Consider the following 21,464-nt stretch of genomic DNA (forward strand, 5'->3'; position numbering starts at 1 on the left):
TAAAGACGTCTGCAAACGCGACGTGAAGTCCTGTGACATTGATCACAAGTCGTGGGAGTCAGTTGCCAGTGATTGCCAGAGCTGGCTGACAGCCATAAAGGCGGGGCTAAAGTGTGGCGAGTCGAAGAGACTTAGCAGTTGGCAGGAAAAAAGACAGAAGCGCAAGAGGAGAGCCAGCTGCGTAACAGCCCTGGAAACCAACTTTTTCTGCAGCACCTGTGGAAGAGTCTGTCACTCTAGTATTGGCCTTTATAGCCACTCCAGGCGCTGCTTCACAAACCACTGACCACCTCCAGGCGCTTATCCATTGTCTCCCGAGACAAGGAGGCCAAAGAAGAAGAAGAAGAAGAAGCTGTACTCCATCAAACTGGCCTCCGTGCTACTTAGTCCCAGACAGAGTTAAGGAAGCCAACATCAAGCTAAATTCTAGACAACAAAGCTATTATTTGTCAGCAGTTTTTTTCTCAGAGTGCCCTCACATCCATCAATTGCAACCAGGCTCCTCAAAGAATTGTAATAAGTTAAAGTGAATAGCAATGGCTTTGTTTGACTTCATTCCCCAAATAATGAAATGATTTTTTTTACGATATTGGAAAATAATAATGTGTGCAATGGGATTAAAGTGTTCCATAAGGATACACCAGAAAATTATGGTAAAATACAAATGAGTTAAAATTTGCTTTAGATAATGTAGGTGTCTTACTGTAGGTTGCTCTGTCAGAAGTGTCTGTGTTGCTGCAGCATTATTCCAGACTTCATTGAATGTACTTTATTTTCAAACTTGTCGCTCAACATTTTTAGATGCTCTTACAAAACGCATGCTAAATGTTTTGAAATATCCAAATTGCAAGAATTCTACATCATCACTCAGCTCACAGCATTGAAATGCTCTTTATACATCCAAAAGAAATGATATTTTGTTTTTATCATAAATATAAACCATGATCAAAAGTAAGTCAGAAACTTAATTAAATCTTTTTTTTTAATATTATAAGATAAAAATATTAGCATTTTATACTTTGGGATTTTTTTTGGCTTATCAAGATGAAGGATGTCTATGTGCAAGGAAAGGAACATAACTGACACACAATGGCAGCATGCAATACTTCTAGCTAGTCCATGGCATGCAGAGAGCAGCTTCTTGTAAATTGTTTTAAACAGATGTCTTAACCCTAAACTAAGAAGAACACTCCTTGCTGTGCTAGTTTGACATTTCCCTTTCAGGAACCATTCAGCCTTAGCTTCATTCAGATAGGATTGTCAATTTGTGGCGGTTTTGTTTTGTAAGCCCAGGCCCATTAGGAACTGCTTAAACTTATTTCAGGCAGGAGCCTTACAGTGAAGAGAGAAAAAGGACAATGGTTTGGAACTGGATTAGAGCAGAAAGGACAATTTGTTAACTTATTGTGTCACTGATGGAAAATATTTGATTTCGTGCAGTATTTGCTGTTTGCCATTATCTGGGAAAATAATATTGAAGAAATATAATGTAAAAATAAATAGCACTGGGCATCATCTCCCATTAGTTTCATAGAACTTGATACATGGTCCTACGGTAATGAATGATTGAGTGCCACATGCCAGAAAGGGAGAATAGAACTGCTGCATTACTCCTAAGGATTCTGAATAGCTTTCTCAAATTAACTGTACGCTCTCAGTTATAAAGCGCAAAATTATTTTTTTTTACAAATTATTTCTGACACTCATGTTATCTAGCACTTAGAATAAAAGTTGTTTAGTTTTAATGGTTAGATGGAGACAACCAATTCTCTATGGACCAAAGATGAACATTTTTGATAGCTTCTATCCCTGTTTTTGCCTTTGGTCACCCTACTGTTTCTGACGGCCCGTTTAGTACAATGTTCTGGTGGCCTATAAGCGTGGCAGCAACATATCTGCCTGTTTTGGGTGGGAGGCTGTTTAGATAAGCTTATTGGGCTTCTGCAACAGTTATAGACCCTATTCACAATTTTCAAATACAAATAGAGCATGCACATTCCACCACTTGTACCAGGTGCAATGAATGGCATAAACAGCAGCCCTTAAAAGAATTGCTGGAAGTCGTTCCGGGAAAGGCTCAACAATGTTTTGTGGAGCCAGGAGGAGCAGAAGCCCGACCTGCTATTTGGCTCAGTGTGAGAACGGACCTATTTCCTCACAACCAGCGAGCAGCAGTGGAGCTCCCGTTGGTGTTGTCATCTCACCAATAACATTCAAATGAATGCTGAGCTGCAAAAAATAATCGGGCATCCTAATGCTGGCTTTGGATGAATGACAGGGCAGCTCTCCTGATGTTGTGCCTATTTCAGGCAGTCTCCATCCCGAGAATGACCCCATCATATGCTGGAGCATCCAGTCTCAATTGAAAATCAACAGAGAATCAATTAAAGATCAAGAGAGCTATTGTCAACCAAAAACCACACCATCAGCAACAGGCTCCCCACAAGCTCCTCCAATACTTCCTAACTTTGGGCTCCTGTTAGTGCAGCAACATAAGTGCTGATATTAACTTTGCAGTGGCAGAAAATGGGCAGTAGCAGATCAGTTGTTCATTATACATTCCACTTAAGTTTTCTTTCCATGATCGACCATTTGCCAGCATAGACAAAACTTAAATTCAGCCCTATATTTCCTTCCTTTGACTCATGTCTGCTTTTTCACAACATTTAAATACTTTTAAGCTTATTGTCATTTATGGCATTGCTGCCTGGTATAGCATAACAAATTTAGTTGTTAGAAATTAGATATAGCATAAAATATAAAATAAATGTGTTCATCTGAGGCAAGTTATCTCCTGTAAAAACTACAAGACAAGGCAGTCTGGTACTACCTCCTCAAAAAGTGATAATGGGGTATTTAGTCTGTGCAACAGATATTTAAACACCAACCTTCCTCACTCAATAAGATTTATTTATAAAGAGCTATAAATAAATCTGTTAGTGTATTCTATCCAAATAGTTATTGAAACATTGAGTTAGCCCCCAACCTTTCCAAAGGATGGGATTTAGATGTGTTAAATATATTGTAACCAGCTCAAATTGTACATGTAATTCATTTATATAATTAGCATAATTCATTACCACATTATCCCCAATAGCAGTATAAATATACTCTCCATGTATTGCAAAGATAGGAATTTGGTTTTGTGAGTCATTTGGGGGAAAGTTATTTTCAAATTAACCTCATTTGCATATCTAAACTAACATTAATTAACATCATTTATCAATATGTTATCACTAACAGCATAAAGATTCTACACTTAACTGTCTTAGAAATAGAACTTTGGTTTTTCAGCTATGGAGGAATGTTTAATTGCTAATTAACAAAATTTACATATGCTAATTAGGTATGATTGACATAATTAATTGACTTGCCACTGATATCTTAAAAGTTAATTTTCTAAGTTTGGTAGCAAAGCAAGATGTTTGAGTTATTAACTTAATTTGAAAAAGGTTTGATTATAAAACAATAATTTCCACAAATATTGAGAAGTAAGCTTTATGGATCTACTATTTGTTTTTACATACTACTGAACTAGTGGATAGCAATCTTTGATCCATTAACTAGAAATATGAAAATATTAAGATTAATTATCAGAGTGTTGGAAGTTCTTACAAGGCACAGAACTTTGAGCAGTTGAATGATAGCAATGGATTAGATTTGTCACTTTTTGCTGTGGTCAAAACTAAACAGAGCTAAATAGGGATGGGGTAAAGTGTTGTGTTCCGATGTTTTCTTTTCCATTGATAAAAGTAGATTAGGAACCTTAATAACTTCAACAATTAATGACTCCATAGAAGAAGGTATAAAACTGACTTCTATTTTAAGGCAAACATTTGGTGACTATTTTAGATCATAGAAATTTCCAGGCATTCACTCCAAACTGGATTATTCACTCCAAAAGCAGATGGTTGACAAATCTATAGTTGTTTCAGCACCAGAGAGAGTGGACTGTAAGCCAAAATTCTATGAAATGTTACCTCTGTCATATGTTGTTATGACCGAGGCAGGAGGAGTGCACTGTTTATTTTAGTTTCACTTCTCCACAGGCCACAATATATAATTTCAATTTTTTCCCACTTACTGATACGGTCAATCATAGACTCTATTTTTATCCCAGAATAAAACACACCAACCAGGTTTCTTTAATAAACAACAAAATTATACGTTTATCATAGAACACGTCTTAACCAGTAATGAAGTAAAGCATAAACATACAGATCGAAATATTAAAGTTCCCTTTTTACCATAGCCCCTCACATTCACACACACACACACACACACACAGACACACACACACATATACACCAGTTAACCCGAAAAATAAAGGGATTTGTGTTTTAGAGCAGTATTACAAAAAAAAACAAGAAACATTTGGGTTAAATACTTTCTAATTCTTGAAGAAAAGAAGATATGTAAAAATGTCCTCTGTTTTGGGTTGGCATCACAAATGCATATAGATGGGATCTTCCTAAAACAGTTCTTTTCAAGTGACATTGAAGATCAGTTTGGGTAGGCTTCCAGGAAATGCAGCAACAGAGGTTTCAGACACAGGCCCCACCGGAGAAATGCGGCAACAGTTTAGTCTATTGCTTACACTTGCTTCTTAGCTTTTCGAGAAATGAAAAACTGGCAGATTTTTTTTCAAAGAGCTGGAACAGACTGAGTTGGAATGGTTTGTTCTTCTTGAGAAGTTGATTCTTCAACTGTCTTTTCAAACCACTGTTCATCCCCAACTGCCTTTTGTAACAATTCAAAGTGAAGCCAAAAACATTCCAGAAGTCAAGCCTCCTGACCTCTATAAATTTTGACCTGTCACTTCTTGATAAACACCTCCCCAAGTCAAAAACAACCCCTGCTGGGTAATTATTTGAAGACAGGTGCCTTCCAGTAACTGTTTACAATTCAAAGCTTTTAGTGACCCTTAAAAAAACACATCCATGGATTCCTTTTCAGTTTTAAAAAACAATTCTCAAAATTTAACAAAAAAATGGAAGAACTCGTAACAACGTAATAAGTGACAATAATAACAAGTGCTCAGTGATTGGAAAAGAGAATGGATTCACGTGTAAATCAGTAATCCCACTTTGAGGGCTATTTTTTTCCAGAAAATATCCTTCCATAACACAGTTGTAATAGTTCTCTTGTTTATATCCTCCAGGCACAATGCTTCACCCAGGTAGAACTCCTGACAAAACCTTGTTTCATCAGGGGAATTGTGGTTTGTAAGACTTGTAGCATTTACAATGCCTGTCAAGAAGTTTTTTGTCAATTATTTTATGATCAGCTGTCTTCAGAATCAAGGTAAAATATTTTTTTTCTATGCCTTCCCTCAGTACCAAACCTACAGCATGGCATGCTCACATTTGACTGAATTTTCCCGGCCTTGTGTTGGCATGCTTGGAGGCAGTGGTGGGGGGATGGGTAGGAGGTGCCAGGAAAATAGTGGATCAGCCACACCAGGATGGCTCCCCGACATATTCCCAGGGAGGGCTAGGATTAGGATTGGCTGTCCGCTCCATGGAGGCGGACAGTCAATTAATATGGTTAAGGCCCCAATTAGGGTCTTGCTGGCATTTTGCTGCAGGTGGGTCAGTCGCCAGCCATTTGCGGATGGCAGTCAGCTCAATGGAGGCAGCCTCTCTGCAGCAGGCCAGGGAATCATTGAAGCCAAAGGCTTCATGCCTCAGGGACGGGGCCACAGGCATGAAAGGCAGCCCCCACAGCCCAAATGATTCCGCCAGAAGGGTTTCTCCTCAGCCCTGAGGTGCCTAATGGCTTTGGTCCTCATCATTTTTGTATTAGATCCATGCCTCCAAGTCTGCCTCCATGTTGAGTTGCCCTCATGGTCCCTGACCTGCCTCAACAGCGCCCCATCTCTCCCGTTGGGGCTGCCCAGGCTCCAGAGCTGCTGGCCTTCTGATTGGGCCTGCAATAACCAGATCCCACCCACTATCCTTAATAGGATAGTGAGTGTGGAGGCAGCAATTCGGAGGCTACCTCCCACAAGATTCCACCTCCTGCCTCGCTGCCGGCAAGTGAGGGCTCAGGATCCCCATTTTGTCCTAATGTAAGGGTCCCAAAGCCCATAGGAAAATCCATCCCATTGTATGCAGCTCTCTCTAAATGTACTTCCATTTCAGCAAAGCTCCTTGGCTTAATTATAATTAAAGTAGAAATCAGAAATTCCCTATTCCTCCCTTTTATAGAATCATAGAATGATATAGCTCAGAAGGAGTCTATTTGGCCCATCGTACCTGTGCTGGCTCTTTGATGAAGCTATCCAATTAGTCCCTCACCCCTGCTTTTTCCCCATATCCCTGTAATCTTTTTCCCTTCAAGTATTTATCCAATTTCCTTTTGAAAGTTACCAACCTTCTACCACTGGAAACAGTTTCTCTTTATTTACTCTATCAAAACACTTCTTGAGCATCTTTCTCAAATCTTCTCTGAACCTTTTCTGCTCTAAGTAGAGGAGCTTCAGATTCTCCAATCTGCCCACATAGCGGAAGTTCCTTAATCCTGGTACCATTCGAGTTGTGATATTGGATGGGGCAAAATTTGATAAAGAGGAGGTATTAAAAATTTTCTCACTAAGTTATCTCCACTGCTTTCCTTCCTCAGCCTCTACACTGAGCAACTTCTCTTCCTCTGTGATTTTAGTCTCCATCTCAACTCATCATGCTCTCTCTCCTCTGAATTCACTGCCCTTCAATCCTCCCTAAATCTTTCCCTGCATGTAAACTCCCCAACACACATTCACGGCCACCCCCATGATGTTGCCATCTCACGTGGACTTGCTCGTTTCTTCATATCAATCACAGATCAGACTGTCTCTGATCATTTCCTTGTATCACTCTCCACCCACTTCCCCCTCCCACACCCAACCTTACCTCCTTCTATATCCACCCCTGGAAAAAAACTATCTCCCAATCACTTTAACTGGTTGATAGGTAAATTGGCCATTAGAAATTGCCCCTAGTATAGGTAGGTGGTAGGGAAATATAGGGACAGGTGGGGATGTGGTAGGAATATGGTATTAGTGTAGGATTAGTATAAAAAATGGGTGGTTGATGGTCGGCACAGACTCGGTGGGCCGAAGGGCTTGTTTCAGTGCTGTATCTCTAAACTAAACTAAACTAAACTTAACTGAACTTTCAAAATCTCAACTCTCTAGCCTTTGGTCCTCTATTCACCACAACATTATGCAGTAACTGATTTGCTCATCCGCACCCTCACCTCCAGTTTTGATGCCCTAGTCCCCAATAAATAGATCAGTCTCTCTCACTCTGGCCATTCCCCCGGTATGGCCCTCATCTCCTCTCCTTTAAGATCAAGGGATGCAGTCTTGAAAAGATATGGTGGACAACTGGTTTCGCCATTCATCACCAGATCTGGCTGGACCAAATAAAACACTATAGGGTCCTGCTTTCATCTGCTAAAACTGCTCATTATTCTAGGGTCATCTTGGAATGCAAAGATAACCCCCGGCCTCTTTTCTCTCCTGCAAATTGTCTTCTTAAACCCTCTCCCTGTACCCTCCATCCTCACCTCCAACAATAAGTGCAAAGAGCTCACAAACTTTTTTGTCAATAAGATCAATAAGATCAAGACCATCCAATCAACTGCCTCTGCCGTGTCCTTCCCTTCACTAGCCCACCTGGCCAAATTTCCTCTTATGCTCCCTGCTGCCCTAGCCCGTAACTCACATCTTTCTCTAGTTTCTCTCTTATCTTCCCTCATGCCCTCTCTGAGCTCATCTTGTCTATGATACCCGCCTCCTGTTCCCTCAATTGAATTCCCACTAAACTACTGATCACCCAATTTCCCCTCCTGGTCCCATATTAGCCAATATTGTAAATGATTCTCCCTCTTCAGGTGCTGTCCCTCTTTCTTTTAAATCTGCTGCATTCACCCCTCTCCTCAAAAAAAACTCTTGACCCCACCGCCCTTGCAAATCACCATCCCATCTTCAACCTCCCTTTCCTCTCCAAAGTCCTTGAATGTGTTGTTGCCTCCCAAGTCCATTCGCATTTTTCTTGTACCTTCATGTTTGAATCCCTCCAATCAGGTTTCCACCCTGCCACAGTACCGAAACAGCTTTTTATCAAAGTCATAAATGATATCCCATGTGACTGTGAAAAAGGTAAACTTTCCCTCCTCATCCTTTTCCACCTTTCTGCAACCTTTGACATGGCTGACCAAATCATCCTCCTCCAACGCCTCTTCACTGTCATCCAGCTGGGTGGGACTGGTCCTACCTGGTTCCTTGCTTATCTATCTAATAGTAGCCAGAGAATCACTTGCAATGGTTTCTCTTCCTGCTCCCGCACTGTTACCTCTGGTGTACACCCAAGGATTTATCCTTGGCCCCATCCTATTTCTCATTGACATGCTGCCCCTCGGCATCATGATCCAAATGCATAGCATTAGTTTTCCATGTATGCTGAGAACAGTCCGCTCTATCTCACCACTTTTCTCAACTCCTCCACTGTTACTAAATTATCAGACTGCTTTTCCAATATCCAGTACTGGATGAGCAGAAATTTCCTCCAATTAAATATTGGGAAGACTGAAGCCATTGTTTTCTGTCCCCACTCTAAACTCCATTCCCTCCCTACCAATGCCATCCCTCACCCTGACAACAGTCCAAGATTAAGCCATCCTGTTTGCAACCTTGGTGTCACATTTGACCCTGAGATGAGCTTCCAACCTCAAAATTGGCCATCAATAAGACCACGTATTTCCACCTCGGGAATATGGGCCAACTTCGCCCCTCAGCTCATGTGCTACAGAAAGCCTCATTCATGCCTTCGTTACCTCTAGACTTAACTATTCCAATGCACTCTTGGCTGGTGTCCCACATTCTGAGCTGAATTTTATAGACCCCCCCGATGTCAGGGATCCTGGCAGAGGGGTGGGGGGCACCGGAAAATACCTCCGGGAGGGGCACGCCACGGACCTCAATGCTGGGAAGGCCCCCCACCCCCAACCGCTTAGCAACGGGAGTCCGAAGTAAATATTTAAATGAATGCAAATAAAAGAATGAATTACCTTTACGCTCCTGGCATTGGTCCTGGTGTGATCTTTGAGTCGGTGGCCGCATTCCCGCGTTTTCGGATCCCCATCTGGGGAACCGAGGCGGAACACTGGTGAGGAGAGGGGAGCAGGTATGTTTTGCAGTGCGGGGGTTGGGTGAGTGGGTTCAAAATAATATCATTGGTGTGGGGGGTGGTGGGAAGGGTTAGAGTGTAAAGTTTATGGACTTTTGCAGGGAGGGAGGGGACGGTCAGGTGGGCAAGGGAGGTGTTTTGGGGGGAAACAGCAAGTAATTAATTTTACGTTTTTTGGGGTGGTGGGAGAGGTTCAATTTAAATGGATTTAAATTTTAAAGTTACTTTTAAATATTTAAATTGAATGTGAGGGCTCAAAGCCCTTTAAAAATGGCGCCAGCGTCTGCGCAAAGGCAGCCGATGCCATTGCCAAGGACGGACAGCCGGCCCCCTCCACATAATGGGGTGGGTGAACCGGCCTGGCTATTAAAATGAGCCGCCACACTTAGTATCACGGCAGCTCCACAACGTGTGGCCCACATGGACGGACCACCATTGTTTACATCCGCCACCGATTACAGCAGCAGAACTCTAAATTTCAGCCCTCTACCTTCCATAAACCTGAGGTTATCCAAAACTCTGCTGCTTGTGTCTTAACTCACACTAAGTCCTATTACCTTATCAGCCTTGTGCTCACTGACCTACATTGACTCCTGGTCAAGCAATTCTCATCCTGTTTTCAACTCCCTCCATGGCCTTGCCCCTCCCTAACTTTGCAATCTCCTCCAGCCCCATAACCCTACAAGATATCTGCACTCCTCTAATTCTGGCCTCTTGTTCATTCCTGATTTTAATCGCTCTCACAGTGGTAGCTGCGCCTTCAGTTTCCTGAGCCCCAAGCTCTGGAATTCATTCCCTAAACCTCTCCACTTCTCCACCTTGCATTCCTCCTTTCATACACTCCTTAAAACCTGCATCTTTGACCAAGCTTTGGGTCATCTAACCTAATATCTTTCTTTGTGGCTCAGTGTCATACTTCGTTTTATAACATTCCTGTAAAGCGCCTTTGGATGTTTTATCACGTTAAAGGTGCTATATACATATAAGTTGCTGTTATTTATTGAAAAGGCTGGCAGTGCTTAAAGTGATAAGTTATCAGGACTGGATGGGATATATATCCGAGGATGCTGAGGGAATTAAGAGTAGCAATTGCGGAGGCATTGGCCATAATCTTCCAATCCTCTAGTTACGGGAGTGGTGCCAGAGGACTGGAGAATTACAAATGTTACACCCTTGTTCAAAGTAACTGTACACCAATCAGTATAACCATGGTGGTGGGAAAACTTTTAGAAACAATTTAACAGTCACTTGGACAAGTGTGGATTAATTAAGGAAATCCAATGTGGATTTGTTGAAGGCAAATCATGTTTAACTAACTTGATTGAGGTTTTTAATGAGGTAATAGAGAGGGTTGATTAGTGTAATGATGTTGATGCGGTGTTTGGTAAAGTGGCGCATAATGGGCGGAATATGGTGATGCCATTAGGAGCGAGAATGGAGGCATGTGCTGGGGGCTAGAGAATAGCAACAGACGTGGGCACCCGGAAATCTGACATCATGACGTCTGTTCCGGATTTAGTCAGTGGCGGGAAAGCTCCAAGGTGGCATCACTGTCCCAATGCAATGGAACTGCAATTTAAATTGCTGAGCAGGTCGTTGCACTATATTAGCATGCAACCATTCGTGATTCAATGGGGAGGGGGGTTTGCAATTAAGTGAACAGCGGGAGGGACTCACGTGCCTTTGAATCCCTGGACATTGAAAGGTGGTGGCACAGAGGCTGCGACAGGAAGGCAGCCATGAGGAACTGGATAGTGGAAGATGGAGGGAGTGGAGGCCACTGTCGGCCTGCAGTGCTGCACCTTCTGCATGGGTGGGCGTGTTGTCGGGTGGCAGTGCTGGGTGGGCTTGGTCTCAGGTAGCAGTGTGGTGGGCTTGGTGTCAGGTGAGAGAGTCTGCTGGCCATAGTACTAGGGGAAACGGTGCAGTGGCCATTGTATTGGGTGAGAGGGTGCAGAAAAGAGTCACAAGAATGGTTCCAGGGATGAGGGGCTTCAGTTATGTGGATAGATTGGAGAAACTGGCGTTGTTTTCCACAGAGAGAAGAAGGTTGGGAGGAGATTTGATAGAAGGGTTCAAAATCATGAGGGGTCTAGACAGAGCAGATAGTGAGAAACTGTTCCCATTGGTGGAAGGGTCAAGAACCAGAGGGCACCAATTTAAGGTAATTAGCAAAAGAAACAACGGCGACATGAGGAAAAACATTTTTATGCAGCGAGTGGGTAGGATCTGGAATGCACTGCCTGAGAGTGTGTGGAGGTAGATTCAATCGTGACTTACAAAAGTGAATTGGATAAGCAACTGAAGAGGAAAAATTTGCAGGCTACAGAGCAAGGGTGGGGTGCAGGACTTGCTAAATTACTCTGGCAGAAAGCTTGCATTGACAGGATGGGTCAAATGGTTTCCTTCTGTGCTATAACCATTCTACGATTCTATAAATCTCTTCTGCACCTTTTCTGAGGCCTAGACATCCTTCTTAAAGTGTTGTGCCCAGAATTGAACACAGTTCGCCAGCTGAAGTTTAACCAGTGTTTTATAAATGGCTTTACTCTCCTCATGTCCTGCATGTGCTGGCGCCTATTGGGATGTAGTTCCAAGGCTACTGGAAATTCTAACACACTGGCCAGTACCTAACACTAGTGTACAAATATAAGTAAAAACAGTGGGGTAATTTTGTCATGGTCCTGTAGTTTTTTTTTTTCGGAATATGTGGTTTGCCTTTAAGGCTTGCAAGGGATCAGTATTGCTTTAAGAACCAGCAAGCCTCGGGAGTTATAGGAAGGTGCATTTTTGTTGCCTTAGAAACAGCCATTTGGAAATTGCAATTCAAAGGGTGCATATTCGTTACCATAGATATAGCCACTGGGAGTGGGTCTCATGCGATACATTTGATACAATTCAGTTTTGAACTGGCTTTTAGTTGAAGACAGTTTGTTCTAACAGAACACAGACAGACAGCTGTGATATTTAGCACACCTGAATAAGTGCTCTCAGCTATTTAAACTGAAGGAATAGGATCTTAGTCTGTTTAATTATTAACTCTCAAAATTCTAAAACATCAAGCCAAAACAGAGATCTCTGGTAATTTGAATTGAAGAAAGGGAAGTTAGACTGTAATAATCTTTTATCTCTCAAAAACTCTAAAGTCAGATTGATTCTGTTGGAAGTGTTTGCAAGTTGTTAATTGTTGAAATTCACTGGAGAAGGAAAGCAACATTCTGTGAGGACTTCAAGCAACATTGGACTGTACATTTGTAAGGACTCTAATTTTTTTCTATTTTAAATGTTGTCTATATCGTCATAGTGTTTAAGAATTTAGTTCTTTTAATTAAAGAGTTCATTTGTTGACTTAAAGACACCTGGTTTGGTTAGCCTCATTCGTGGGTTAATAGATGGTACAATTTGGCTGGGTCTTTCTTTAATTTGGGAAAGTTTTAAATGATATGTTAGGTGATCTGTGGAGCAACGGGATTGAATTAACAGTGCATTTCTCCCACCACAATCAGAATTGTATATTTTGATTGGAGGCTTTGACAGGAGCGGTCAGTCGTAACAATTTGACTTTGTGGGATAATATAAAATGGGTGATAACGTGTTGGCAGCCCATTTACATCTCTCCTGATTCTGATTATCATTGATGTCACTGGGAATAAAAATGGGGAGCGAAGGAAACCAGAATGCTGATTCACCATCACCCATTTTACACTGTTACAATGTAAAAAAAACATGCTTTTGACCATGAAAAACCTCACTTCATCACTTTGATCCTATCGTCTCCCAACATCCACTGACAAACACACATTTTCCATCAAAGTTCGTGGATAACAATCTGAAGCAGGAGCCTTCTCTTTCCTAGTCCTGGGGTGCTGAGAGCAATTGTAGCATCTTAACTCCTGCACCAATTGAGATTGTAATATTCTGATGCCAGTAAGTCTTATAACAAGGGTATCTGAGAGATTGACGGTTACAGGAACAGGGGTTTATTTACATATGTCTGACAAATATGGCTTCCACTTTCACTCTACACAATGTTCTGTACAAGTTCTGTTATATCACTTCCTGTGATGAGACTCACAGACTATTTGCATATTCTGCCCAGTATCAACCCTGTATTACAGTATAGTACAGACATTAGTTAAACTCGCACAGACTCAGAATCATACTTGACTTTCTGATTTTGATAGCTAGGAACACAGCTCACAGTGAATTTAGCAACTAAGTAATTGGCAGAGCAACTTTGCCAGTTCTTTGATGTACAAAATAAATAGATTGTTAGGTTTTTTTTTAACATATACAAATGTTTGAAGTGAACTGTTTTGCTCAGTTTAAATCAGAGCTCTGTTAATTTTAGGCTGAGTGGATAATATTTTGATTTTGTGCTTCTGCTGCAAATGCACACGGAAAGTTCCAACCAGAAATGGCCAGAATATCCAACAAACAGTTTTAATGTGAGGTCAGGAGGAGCACTCCTGCCCCTCCCCACTACGCCCCCCCCCCTTACCCCCCACCCCACCATGTATACATTCAGCTAAGGATTTTTAACAAACCTACGTTTCTGTGGCAGACTGTAGCGGTCCTTTAAAGAACAATTAAGCTGCATGTATGCATGGTTCTCATGATTTTGCTCAGGTGTCCTGAAACAGCATTAAGGCCCATTATGTACACATGCAGAGTGTCTAATCCCTGTTTCCAGCGTGACGCCTTTTTTTTGCCTCTATCAATGTGGCAGGTGGAGCACTCCCAGCTTGTGAGGAATGCATGTTTCCTCCCATATTGGAGGCTTAAGCACATGGATAGCACCTGAAAAGCAGGTGGAGTACTTTGAATTTCTAGGTCAGGGTGTCATTCCTTCAAAGTCATGAAGAAATTACTACATAGGTTATATGATGTCTGTTTGAGACACTGAGCTTGCTGCTTTGAGGAAACAGACCTCACACCCTGCTGATAATTAAAGCCACAGTCAGATTAAAACCCAGCATGAGCATCTGGCATGAACAAACACCACTTATTGCTTGAACAGATGTTTGTGTTGGACTTAAAAACAGAAGGGAGAGGAAGACACTGGAGACTAAAGCAAATGCTGCATTTACTTTTACATGAAATTATTTGGTTTAATAATCCATTGCATCAATGGTTCTGTTTTAAATGATTCCTTAGATTAAATGAATTAATTTCATTTTTCAGAAATACATTAAACACTGTGCTGATGAATGTGTTTCCTCATGACTAGTAAGATATTAATTTCAGAGGCATAATGGTAATATCATGAAACTAGTAATCCAGAGGCCCAGGCTAATGCCCTGGGGTCACAAGTTCAAATCCTACCGCAACAGCTGGTGGAATTTAAATTCAATTAATTAATAAAAAAGTCTGGAATTGAAAGCTAGTCTTAGCAATGGTGCCATAAAACTATCATCAATTACCATAAAAATCCATCTCGTTCACTAATGTTCTTTATGGAAGGAAATCTGCCATCCTTACTTGGTCATGTTACTACATGTTACTCCAGACCCACAGCAATGTGTTTGACTCTGAACTGCCCTCTGAAATGGCCCAGCAAGCCACTCAGTTGTCAAGAGCAATTAGCAATGGGCAACAAATGCTGGTCTTGCCAGTGACACCCACATCCTATAAAAGAACTTAAATATATTAATTTTATATATATATAAACCATTGGAACTGAGGCAGGAGGAGTGCATTGTCTTTCTCTAGTTTCACTTCTCCAAGGGTCACAACATATATTTAAATGTTTACCCATTTACTGATGTGGCCAATCATATACTCTTTTTTTTATTTCAGAATAAAAGGCACCAACCAGGTTTCTTCAATAAACAACAAAATTATCAGTTTATTACCCACCAGTAAAGATGCAAAGCATCCAGTAAAGATGCAAAGCATTAACACAAAGTTTGAAATATGGAAGTTCCCTTCTAAATTAACCTAACACACATGCGCACACACACACACACTGGTTAAAGAAAAATTAAGGAAGTTTTCTCTGCAGCGATCTCTTTACAAAAAGGACAATAAAACTTTGGCCAAATATTTGTTAATTCTTGAAGAAAAACGGATAAGATATGGGATAGCCCTGCTGGTCCTTTATTCTAGTGTCCAAATACACGTAAACAGTTGTCACTGGAATCTTTTTGGAGTAGTTCTTTTCAGGAAATGTCGAGCATTAGTCTGGCAGGCTTTACAGGGGTTTCAGCTATCACACTAGATTCTCAGGGTTTCTCAAAGAGGTGGAAAAAGATGAGCTGGTAGCTTCTCTCTTAGCAGGCTTCTCCCCAACTGAAGCAAAACAATATCCAAAACGAAACCAACTCTTGACCATCATAAGTATTTAGATGTCACTTCTCTGTAAACAATTCCCATAGTCATCAAGGCTCCTGCTGTTTACTTAGCTTGATACATGTGACATCCAGTAAGGGTTGTTTTTAAACAAAGTCCCAAGTCCTAGTGACCTTTTCAAAAAAAAAAGTTCAGCGCCTATGGAATCTCTTCAGTCTTTCAAATGATTCAATTGCCATTATTTTTAAACGCGAGTCCTCAAAATTTTTTTTTAAATGGAAGCACTTTCAAAACAAAATGTATAACAAGTTCATTATCCTTTGAGGAAGCCACATTCTTAAGCACAGTGTTTGGCGCTCTCTGCTGGCCAATATACAGACTTTCAATAAAGTAGAATTGGTTTGAATGTACAAAGTATGAGAGTCTGTAGATAGCTATCATCTGGTTGTCATACATAGTGTGATATGCCTGCAGGTGATGAGTGAGCCTCTGTGAAATCAAACTATGATGTTCAGCTTCTTGACAGCATTGCAACTCACTGGCATGACCTTGGTGTGAGTATTTTTAGGACGTGTGCTCTAAATTAGAAGCTTGTGATAAATATCTCAATTTATTGAATTTGTTCAACAAGCCTTAATAGTAAGTTACATTTCTAACCCAAATCTCCCACTCTCACTGAATAGACAAACACATTTTAGAAATTTAAACTGCAGCAATTGTGTTTTATTTGGTGAACAAAACCTAACTTATTTTGATAAGTTTAACAAAAACATTTTTTAACCTCAGTTTAGACAGTGAATGTAGAAATGTGAGAACAATTTAAAATCTGGACTGCCAATGGACATCAGATAATTGTGTTTACAAGGTTCATGTTAGAACTCAGTCTAGAATATTCTAAACCCATAAAAAATGATCTGGCAAAGGACAGCAGCTTATTATAGGGACCAGTGTGTTTGCTTAATTAAATTTTGCTGCTTTGCTGTATTCAGATCATGTCAGAAGCCAAAGTGATGGTTCAACGATTACATCACAATGAAAGAAGATCAGAGGCTTCATCACTTCATATGGAAATAGTCTAAATGAAAGACTAGGTGGCTGAAGTTTATTCACAATTGATGAAAATTGAATCAGGGAAAGGAGTACTCTAATCTCGCATATTCAGATTATTAATTAATGGGAAGGCAAATGTCAGCAGGCATGGGATATTCATTTTATTAGTCATCTTTTTAAGGAAGATACAGGTACTCTTAAATCAGTCGCACTTGATTCAACATGATGGAGCAAAAAAATTAAACCACTGCCAAAACCTGGCAATGCCAGAACGTTTGCATTACTATTTTTGGGATAATTTATTTTAACTGTTAAGATGCTTTTTTTTTATTTGTTCGTTGGATGTGGGCATCGCGGGCTAGGCCAACGTTTATTGTCCATCCCTAATTGCCTTTCAGAAGGTGGTGGTGAGCTGCCTTCTTGAACTGCTGCAGTCCTTGGGGTGTAGGTACACCCATAGTGCTATTAGGAAGGGAGCTCCAGGATTTTGACCCAGCGACAATGAAGTACTGGTGATATAGTTCCAAGTCAGGATGGTGTGTGGCTTGGAGGGGAACTTGCAGGTGGTAGTGCTCCCATGCACCTGCTGCCCTTGTCCTTCTAGGTGTTAGAGGTTGCGGGTTTGGAAGGTGCTGTCTAAGAGTTGCTGCAGTGCACCTTGTAGATGGTACACACTGCTGCCACTGTGCATTGCTGGTGAAGGGAGTGAATGTTGAAGGTGGTGGATGGAGTGACAATCAAGTGGGCTGCTTTGTCCTGGATGGTGTCATGCTTCTTGAATGTTGTTGGAGCTGCGCTCATCTAGGCTAGTGGAGAGTATTCCATCACACTCCTGACTTGTGCCTTATAGATGGTGCACAGGCATTGGGGAGACAAGAGGTGTGTTACTCGCCACAGAATTCCCAGCCTCTGACCTGCTCTTATAACCACTGCATTTATGTGGCAGGTCCAGTTCAGTTTCTGGTCAATGGTAACCACCAGGATGTTGATAGTGGGGGATTTAGCGATGGTAATGCCACTGAACATCAAAGGGAGTTGGTTAGATTCTTTCTTGTTTGAGATGGTCATTGCCTGGCACTTGTGTGGCGTGACTAATACTTGCGACTTATCAGCCCAAGCCTGGATATTGCCCCGGTCTTGCTGCAACTGGACACGGGCTGCTTCAGTATCTGAGGAGTCGCGAATGGTGCTGAACATTGTGCAATGATCAGCGAATATCCCCATTTCTGATCGTATGATGGAGGGAAGGTCATTGATGAAGCAGCTGAAGATGGTTGGGCCTAGGACACTACCCTGAGGACCTCCAACAATCATAATCATCTTCCATTGTGTTAGGTATGACTCCAACTAGTGGAGGGTTTTCCCCCTGATTCCCATTGACTCCAGTTTTGCGAGGGCTCCTTCATGCCATACTCGATCAAATACTGCCTTGATGCGATGGTTAGTCACTCTCACCTCGCCTCTGGAGTTCAGATATTTTGTCCATGTTTGGATTAAGACTGTAATGAGGTCAGGAGCTGACCGGCCCTGGCGAAACCCAAACTGAGCGTCAGTGAGCAGGTTATTGCTGAGCAGGTGCCGCTTGATAGCACTATCGACGACCTGTTCCATCACTTTGCTGATGAGCGAGAGCAGAGTGATAGGGCGGGTTGGATTTTCCTGCTTTTTGTGCACAGGACATACCTGGGTAATTATCCACATTGTCAGGTAGATGCCAGTGTTAATCCTGATTCCAAGACTAGAAAATATAGGTTAAAGTTAATTCTGTCATATGAAAATAGGACATTTGGGCAGTTCTTTTGGCAAAAAAGTGAAACAACTTACCAGTAGAGAGCAATGAAACTGAAACCATGGCAGGATTTTTAAAAAGTCAGGATGAATTCTTGTTATGGAAGTGGATACAGTGCTATAAGTTCTAAAATTAAGTGAGTAGATTTGCAAAAGTAGGCTAGATGGACGAGTGGTTTTCTTCTTCTCAAAACGTTACTTTGTTACAAATCTGTGAGGATTATGATTTTGGCCGAGACAATTGTTCTGTTTCTCATATTGGGGACAAGGAATCAGGAGAAAGTGAAAGACAAAAAGAAAACAGTTGGGTTTATTGGTCTGGCCTAATGACAGCATCTAGTTTGCAGTCTGAAACACCCAGTGAAAGAAAACAGATAACTATTGACCACTAGAAAACTGGCATGCTAAGTTTATTAACAAGCCTGAGTTCTAAAACATTAATTCACATCAATTGTTTTAATTCAAATAAAGGAAAACTGCTTGTAAAACTAAGATGCTATGCGAAGTTATTATTTTGCTGTCTTTACATGCGGTTCATTCCTTACATTTTTGCAGTAAGTGTATATTTCAAACAACTTCAATGTCAAGTAAATGTACATGTTAAGAAGCTTAAGAGACATATAATGAATATAATACTGTTGATATTAGCTGCTGATGAATTGTGTGACATGTTTTATGGGTTTATTCTGCAGATTTACCGCAGGTACCAGTTTGACACTAGAACCTGCTCTTAGAGCAATGTCACTGCACCATTAGACTATGCTGATCCCATTTGCCGCACCATGTAGTCAGAGAAGGTAGAGATCTCTGCATGTTTAAGAATGCACAAAGCTACACTTAACAGAATCCCAATGCTAGTGACATTTTTAAAAAATATTTTAATTGGTGGAACAAACTTTGATGGGCCCAATGGCCTTTTTCTCATCCTTGACCTTCCTTCACATTCTTCAGTGAACAAACGGAACAGCCAACCTTTCTCCAATGCCAGAATGTTTTTAAAAATGTTGAAACCAAAGTTTAAGAATTGGTTCTGAAGTTGTACTGCAGCCAGTGCAAAGTCGATGTGGCATGAGAATACTCCTTGAAAAGGTCCCAAAACCCTTCTGATAAGTAATTTGAGCACAGATCAGTTCCATGTAAATTTCATTTATATTATAGCCTCTGATGAGTAAGTATTGCTGAATCAGTGTAAAATCTGCAGTATAACTATCCTGTCATGAAAATGTGCTAGGTTGAATGATGATTTTTTAATCAACCAACTGGAAACCTGAATATTAAACTGGTGGAGACGAACCACTCAAACCTTGCAAGCTTCGTACTTTGCCTGCAGACTCTGAGCATTGAGACATATTCCCTGCTGCAGACTGTAGTGTTCAGTGGTTTAATTGATCTGTGTTTGATTTTATTAGTCTGTTCACTGTTTGATGCTCACTGTGCTTAATGACTTAAGCCTGACGGGGGAGTTACTGAGAGTCGAGTACTTTCTGGAAAGAACAGATGGAGACTCTCCTCTCGAACGAATTCAGACTCATTGTTGTCTCCCAGAGAACCACTGAATCTGCATTCACAGCTTCAAACCAACTCAGGACCACCAAAGGAAAGTCATGCAACCACCAAATTCAGCCTGAAGCCAGCCGAGTCACCATAGACTGTATACTCCTTTTATTTCTCTGGACTCTAATTCAACCAATCTATCCTTCCCCAATCTGTGAACCTATTTGTGTGTGTGTGTGTGTGAAAGTTGGAATGTATTTTATTATTTTTAAATAGATCGGGTTAAGTACAATAAAGCTAGCCTCTTTCTTTGTTAAACTCAAGAAAACCTGTCTGATTGGCTGTTTTCATGATCATGGCATGTAAACAAGTACACATTCATTGACTTGGCAGGTATATCCACTTGAAAAGAAGTAGATCTGTTGTGGTTAAACAAGGAGAGGGAAAGAGGGGAGCCCTTCGACCCCTCCTCACCTGATTGTAACACATAAGAAAGAGTAATTGATTACAGCTAAATCTGCAATTCCAAAAATTAAGCTGAATGTTTTTTATTAATTCGGTCAACTTCTTGAAGGCACAATGTGGATGACCAGTTTTGAAGCCACCAAATGCTCAATCACTCGTATTTCTAATCATGGAACTAGGTGCCATGAACCTGTGCCTGAATGTTGATTTGGACACAAATTTACATTTTCATAAATACTCTTTTAATGAGTTTGTGAAATCCCTCTGTTTTATCCCCTGGTGTCCCTGGGCCATACTGATGGTCTTGAAGGCAATTTGGACTATTAATACCAATTGGGCCATTGTGATCCAGAGATGTATTACAGTGATTTGGAGACAATTCCCCTCAAATTGGAAAACTCAGGTTGCTGAAATACTGATGGACTAACAAAGATAATAAGGCAGATACTTGCATGAATATAGGTTTTTTGAAGTGTTTATGCACAAATTAAATTTAAAATTAGACATTTTCATTGTAAAATCAATTTTACACAAATTCTTGCAAAACATTTTAACATGGGTTGTTTCCACCCTCAATAATTGTGATTATCAGGACATTATCATATTTGCACAAATAGTTGATATCAAAATACAAAGAAAAAATTACAAATGTAAATATTTTTGGTTTTACTTTATTAGAACTTTCTATACTGTTTCATTATTCTAATTAAACTATATAAAAGCCAGCAGAGACCAAGGGTTCAAAAGCTGTGCAATATTCCCGTCATCTTTTTTGATTGCATTTTAATAAACTATGTAGATGGATGAATGTGTAGCTCTGCTTTCTGAGTTATTATATAATCCAAGGAAAGTCATGAGATACCACCTCACTAATCTTAATGCAAAATTTGCATGTAGTTATTTCCTGTTAGATATATCATTGTGTAAGTATGAAATGGTCTTTGTTACAAATTAGAAGCTTTCTGCATGATTGCATTAAATATCCATTAGTGATCATTCATGCATGCAACTGACAGGAAGAAATTTGCAGGTGATGACTTTATCACAGAAGCCTCGTTTACTCTGTGATTTATTAACGATTTATGAAAAGGACGGTTAGACTCTTAACCAATGTCTTGGTCTATGTTAACTCTTCACATTCTTATACAGCACAAAATATGTCTTTAAAATGTATTTCATTTTTATCATTGCATGTATAACTCT

Source organism: Heterodontus francisci, chromosome 1 (genome assembly GCF_036365525.1).
Source record: "Heterodontus francisci isolate sHetFra1 chromosome 1, sHetFra1.hap1, whole genome shotgun sequence".
Taxonomy (NCBI): Eukaryota; Metazoa; Chordata; class Chondrichthyes; order Heterodontiformes; family Heterodontidae; genus Heterodontus; species Heterodontus francisci.